The 6,857-nt window shown below is 43.4% G+C and overlaps 1 long non-coding RNA gene across 1 annotated transcript; it reads right to left on the reverse strand.

The window, feature by feature from the left end:
* Nucleotides 1–3,327: 3,327 nt before the first annotated feature.
* LOC116410318 lies at nucleotides 3,328–6,111 on the reverse strand. Its single transcript, XR_004222285.1, has 2 exons — nucleotides 5,702–6,111; nucleotides 3,328–3,636 (listed from the first exon to the last, which is right to left on the reverse strand). It is a non-coding gene; the product is annotated as an uncharacterized LOC116410318 (long non-coding RNA).
* Between the last annotated feature and the right edge of the window lie 746 nt (nucleotides 6,112–6,857).

The following is a 6,857-nucleotide window of genomic DNA, read 5'->3' on the forward strand; positions in this document are numbered from 1 at the left end:
AAAATAAGGAGCGCATCGCGGCCGAGGCCAAGACTAACCCCAAAGAGTAAGGTATTTAAGTATATTAATAGTAAAGATGCAGTTGAGGGTGGTGGCCCCATTGAGTTATTAATAGCAATATGGTTACAGCGGGATTACAGAAAAGGCAGATGTGCTTTAACAAGTTCTTTTCTCCTTCTGTGTATACAGTTAGAGGAGCCAGTGGGCCAAGTCCCACCCAATAGCCTGCCACTGTTGCCCTCAGCTCCAACTACACAGTGGTTGGCCACAGGATATGGTGCTTAAAGGGTTACAACACGATAATGTAAACAAGGCACCGTGGGCCAGATGGCATACAGGCCTCGGGTACTGCGAGAGCTAGGGGCAGAATTGCAGTGGCCCTTGTTTTTCTGATATTCTCAGGACTCTCTTTCATCAGGTATGGTACCTAGGGACTGGAAGAAAGGCGAATGTATTTCCCATATTAAAAAAGGAAGTAAGATCTCAGCCTGGCAATTATAGGCCTGTAAGTTGACATATCCGTGGTGGGCAAGTTATTTGAAGGCTTGTTAAGGGATCACATTCAAAATTATGGTAGTGGAGAATGCATTATGAGCAGTAATCAGCATGGCTTTATGAAGGACAGGTCATGTCAGACCAATTTTAATTGCTTTTTTATGATGAGGTAAGTAAGAAGCTGGACAGTGGGGGATGCAGTAGATATCATCTATTTGGATTTGCCAAAGCATTTGATACCGTTCCCACAAACGACTGCTTTCTAAGCTAAGGTCTATTGGTCTTAGTGAAGTCGTTTGCACATGGATAGAAAACTGGCTACAGGATCGGGTACAGAGGGTGGTTGTTAATGGTACATTCTCTACTTGGAATAAGGTCCTCAGTGGGGTCCCTCAGGGTTCTGTACTGGGTCCAATTTTGTTTAACTTGTTCATAAATGACTTAGGGGAGGGTATTATGAGTAATGTATCAGTGTTTGCAGATGACACAAAACTCTGCAGACCAGTCAATTCTATCCAGGATGTGACATCCCTGCAGCAGGATCTTGACCAACTGGCAATCTGGGCAGCTAAGTGGCAGATGAGATTTAATGTGGATAAATGTAAGGTCATGCACCTGGGATGTAAAAATATGCAAGCCCCGTATACCCTTAATGGGACTGCACTAGGCAAATCCATAATGGAGAAGGACCTTGGAGTCCTTGTAGATAATAAACTTGGCTGTAGCAAGCAATGCCAGGCAGCAGCTGCAAGGGCAAACAAGGTTTTGAGCTGTATTAAAAGGGGTATAGATTCACGGGAGGAGGGGGTTATTCTTCCCCTTTACAGAGCGCTGGTAAGGCCCCATCTAGAATATGCTGTTCAGTTTTGGGGACATTACTGAGTTAGAGAGGGTCCAGAGAAGGGCAACTAAGCTGGTGAAGGGTATGGAAAGTCTCCGTTATGAAGAAAGACTGGCCAAGTTGGGTCTGTTTACACTGGAGAAGAGGCGCTTAAGAGGTGACATGATAACTATGTATAAATATATAAGGGGATCATATAATAACCTTTCTAATGTTTTATTTACCAGTAGGTCCTTCCAACGGACACGAGGGCACCCACTCCGTTTAGAAGAAGGGAGGTTCCATTTAAACATTCGGAAAGGATTTTTTACAGTGAGAGCTGTGAGGTTCTGGAATTCCTCCCCGAATCAGTCGTGCTGGCTGATACATTATATAGCTTTAAGAAGGGGCTGGATGGATTCTTAGCAAGTGAGGGAATACAGGGTTATGGGAGATAGCTCTTAGTACTAGTTGATCCAGGGACTGGTCCGATTGCCATCTTGGAGTCAGGAAGGAATTTTTTCCCCTCTGCGGCAAATTAGAGAGGCTTCAGATGGGGTTTTTTGCCTTCCTCTGGATCAACTAGTAGTTAGGCAGGTTATATATAGGCATTATGGTTGAACTTGATGGACGTATGTCTTTTTTTCAACCCAACTTACTATGTTACTATGTAATTATTTGCACGTTATTGGGGTAGAAACTCAAAGTATCCAATCAGCATGCACCATTAACTGATCTCCTTTTTAAAAACAAACATCCGATTGGTTGCTAGACCCGGGGCGTACGGTGCCACTTTTGTTATATCACTCCCTCTGACTTTCAGATTGCAGCTCTTGCTGTAATTCATTCTAATTGACATTTCTTAATTTTGAACAGGGGCCAAAGGCTGAAAAGCAGGAAGGAACGCTGCGCAAGTGTTAATATTTCCATGTACCGTTCTGCCATTTAGAACAGGAAACCGTAAAGCCTAATCACCCGGAATGTACATGCACTGTATGGCCTGAAGTCTCCCTCTAGCTAATGCTCACTGTAAGGAGTAATTGTTTAACCACAGCACCCAAATGGGCCAACCACCAGATTAATGGAGAACAGTGATGTCAGGAGCTTAATGATAATGCGGATAGCAGGGCTTTCAGCGTGGGATCAAGTGTAAAGGGAACGGATTCAGCTGCCCTGGTTTTATTATGAGAAAGTTGGTCATACGTGCAGCAAGGGCTGTAGAAAAGGGGCCCCTGGCAATGCAGGAAGCCCAGAGTGGGTGTTTGTGGGGCCCACAATACACAGAAGAGATGGGATTAGGGGCGTCAAACTAAAGGGGGTGGACATGCTCTGTTTGGTCTTGGCTCCATTTTATTTGTAATGTTCAAGTCTGTTTTAAAGGAGTTGTTCACCTTTTAAATGTAAACACTGACATTCTGAGACAATTTGCAATTGTTTTTTTATTTTGGAATTTCAACAGCCATCTGGTTGCTAGGGCCTTGTTTACCTTAGCAATCAGGCCCCAGTTAGAATGAGAGAGGAATAGGAGACTTAAAAGAAAGATAAGGAATAAAAAGTAACAATTGTAACCTCTATTTTAGCTCAATAGCTGAGTAACGTGGGTTACACTGTACTCTCTCACCCAGGGTAGGGATTATACGCTTTACAAAGGCAAGTTTTCCCATATATACTTTTGTTTTTTAGAAGTTTTTTCCATTGGTCATATTGGGCTATTTTTGGGCTACTTTCAAAGCGTCTTTTGGTTAGTTTTAGGCTGGTTTAGAACTATCCTTGGCTAATTTGGAAAAAAAATCTGGCAACCCTGACCCATTTAACCCTATGGGTCCCTACACAATAATAATAATAATAATAAATTGTAGCTTCTGTTGACTGTTGTGGCCCCCCTTGGGTAAGTGCTCTCTAAGCTTCCATTCTTTCCAATGATTTGAAGTTTTGGGGGTTTGAGGTTGAGAGCCGTGTGTTCATAGTTCTAGCTGGAGTCTCTGGTTGATCTATTCATTTCTGTGGGGGGATCTTGGTTCATTCCAGTTCTTAGCTAGAAGAAGTCTGGCTGAAGTTATTACATGGAAGACATGTTTTCTCTGATACCTTGGCAACTCCTCCAGTCCATGGGAATAATGCTCGGCCTGGTGTTGCCGCCATTTTCAGTTAATGAATTCCTGTATCTTGTAGATCTGGGTCCAGCTTGGTTGGGCTTTTTGGGCAACTCCACCACTTATGAAGTAAGGCTCCCACTGCTTTACTGTTTCCCCAGCAGATATGGGATTGTTGGGTTTATTTTATTGTGAGTATTGTCTCGAGTATGTCCTTGCAGTCTTCTCCTAAAGGATAAGTAAACATTTAAAATAAATAAATGTCAAACTGATGAGAGTCTATTCTAAGCACTTTTGCAATTTACATTCATTATTTCTTTTATTAGGATTCCAAGTGTTATTATGAATGAAATTTGCTACAAACGCACCACCCGCTGGTCAGTTTCCAACCATGATATTGTCGAGGAAGTTGTCAGAAGAAAGATCTGATCTGCTATTCAGAATGTTTGGGGCCTGGGGGTTTCTGGATAAGGGATCTTTCTATAATATGGCAAAAAATCTGTGCCATGCTAGTAAGCCCTTAGCCTTTACACCTTGTATGAACAAGCTATACTGGCCAGGGATTTTGTCAAGTGAAGAATTGTCAGGACATTTATAAATATCCTCATATATTTACATTTCTATTAGTAAGAGGGTTTCTCCCCGCTTGCTCCTCAGACATAAATCAAGTAGTGAACTGAAACACACAGGTGATTTCTTGTTGTCGGGCAGAAGATAACGTTTGTACATATTTTGTCCCGCTGGCAAACAAAACACTGACTTGGTGCTCCCTATTAAAAGTAGCTTCCAGCCAATCCGTACAACAGGCAAAGTGGAGCTTGGTATCAAGTGATGGAGGCAGGTTTGATATCCAGCAGTGCTGCAGGGCTTGTCTACTAACCGCAGAAACAATATTTGATCATTTCTTTTGGAATTGCTGCTGTATCACCAAGATTTGCCCATAGAGGAGTAAGATGCCTCTGGTAGGGAATAACTGCATGCCAACATTGGTTACTCAAAGGACAAGACCACAGACATTGGTAATTATCTGCTTTTGGAGCCTGGCATTTTGGACCGGCGTCAGAATCAGACCAACCAACTTTTTTTCCATAACTCAGGAGAAAAATAGCCCTAGATAATATATTCTACCCTGCACAATGTTTCTTTTTTCAAGTGCTTTATGTAAAATTACCATTAAAAAGTTTTCTTCCTATTCTCATAAAAAGGCGAATCTTAGATTTATGGCTGACCTGGGTGCTGCTTTATATAAAGTACAGCAATCAATTGCACTGAATAAAAACTCAAGGGGGTGGAAAATCCTCCATAAAGCTGCAGCAACTGGCTTCTGGTTTGAGGAGGGGATGTCGGGAGGGAAGCGGAGCAGCCACACGTGGGCTCCGGCACAGTTTAAGTCGCCCTATCGCCTGTTTTTGAGAACAGGAAGAGAATTTATAAAGGTCATTTTATGTAAAGCACCTGAAATAAGTAACAATGTACAGGGTAGATGTATTGTTAGAAGGGTATGGAATGGATTTAGAACTTGATCAGTTTTAGTGTTACTATTCCTTTATGATCTGAAATTGGATAAAGATATGTACTAGTGCATAATAGATGTCTCACCTGTGTAACCCCCTGTTGTGCCCAAACAAGAAATGGGTTTCCAATATAGTTATTCAAAAATTGTGGATTAGCTACAAAGGGTAGGAAGGGTGATAATGAAGGCGAGAGAGAGACTGTGGCGTGCTGTGTGCCCGGCTCTAATTGTAGGGTATAATAAGGGGGTGTCTATTACCGAGAGTAAAAATTGTCTCTCCTGAAGGTACAAAAGAAAAGCCAAAGAAATATTTGGTACAAGAGCCTGGTATAATAAAGGCAGAGCATGAAGTTCCCTATTATTAACCCAGTCTGCACATAATGGAGATTCCAGGCCAGATTGTATGTCTGTATATCTGGGAAATTGATCCCTCCTTGAGACCTTAGTTGTTGGAATTTATTCCTACTAATCCCAGAATGCTTATCTCCCCTAATAACTGTCTAGAACTCCATAAAATGCAGCCTTTGCTAAGGCCGCCTCCCAGAAGTCCCTAATATAGAGGAAATTAAGTGCAATAGTCAAAGTACATGCTAACAGGGCTGGGGCTAGGGGTAGGCAGTAGAGGCACGTGCCTAGGGTGCAAATGTAATGTTTCTGCAGTGTCCTATTAACCCTGGAAAGCCCACAGCCCAGGGCTCATTTAGTAGTAGGGGCAGCTGTAACATTTTTAAGGGCGCTAAGGGACGGTGCAAGCAGTTTCCTTCTGGTGCCATTTCCTACCTAGCGGGAGGCAGGACGCTCGTTATCGTTCCTCTACAGATGATTACGATGATGATGATGATGTTTCCAAAGGGACATCAGCGAGCATTTTGCCACTCGTCCGCCGAGCTTGAAATCATTGTGAAGCAAAAGACGTGCAGTCTCCTAGAGTGCCATTACCCTTCAAGCTCCATTTAGGGGGACTCTGTTTGGCCTTAGCTCAGATTTAACTCTGTTAAAGGAAAACATTGGAATATTAGTCATTCAGGCATAGATCCAAGATCATCTAGGGCAGCAAATTGTCTCCCCAAAACTCACCCTTGGGACAGGAGCACACTGAGCAGATCATCCGTAGATCTACTGTCATCTGCTTTTTTGTTTAGCCCCATTGACAGGCATGGCATGCACCTATGGGCACAGCATCTTTACATGCAGCCCTGGGAATGGCTCCCCTAATCCCCCTACTGTTTGCACCCCCTGCCCTTCCCCACCCCCTCGTCTTGCAATCCTCTCACCAACCTGGCGCTTCTTTGTGTCCAGTGCAATGGGGACAGGGTGGGAGATTCAAATGGCTGTTAAACTCTCCCGTCTAGCCCCCTTTGGAAATATCAGCCACATGCTGCCCCCCGATGCTGCCCTAGGCCCAGGCCTTTGTGGCCTGCCCACAAATCCGGGCCTGACAGTGCCTGATTATAGGGCTATAAAATGTGTACAAAATGCATCTGGAGAAAATCTGATGATTTGCTCAGTGTGCCCCTGCCCTAACATTTGGGGCAAGTCAGTTGGGGCTATTGAAACAGCCTGCTAAGTAGACCATGGAATTGTATCAAATTATCGGTTACCTTCTGGGTAGCCTGGCAAGGCATGGGTTCATTTAACAGCCTGGTATAAAGTAAAGATACACATTTGCTGTGTTTACAATGTGAGTGAATGCAGAACTCTCTATTCTACCAGTGATGTTTGTCTCCAGTGTTAATAAAAACACCGCTAAAATGTCAGTGCGTACTTATCTGTAATCCGTGGAGTAACATCCATGAGATCCAATACATTAAATTTGCAGGGGTCCCCAACCTTTCTTGCCACAAGCCAAAAATTCAAAAATAAGCAGTCGCTTTGAGGCCACTGAGAGCAACATCCAAGGGGTTGGAGAGCAACATGTTCTGTGAGCGACTGGTTG

The sequence above is a fragment of the Xenopus tropicalis genome, chromosome 4 (genome assembly GCF_000004195.4).
Source record: "Xenopus tropicalis strain Nigerian chromosome 4, UCB_Xtro_10.0, whole genome shotgun sequence".
Classification (NCBI taxonomy): domain Eukaryota; kingdom Metazoa; phylum Chordata; class Amphibia; order Anura; family Pipidae; genus Xenopus; species Xenopus tropicalis.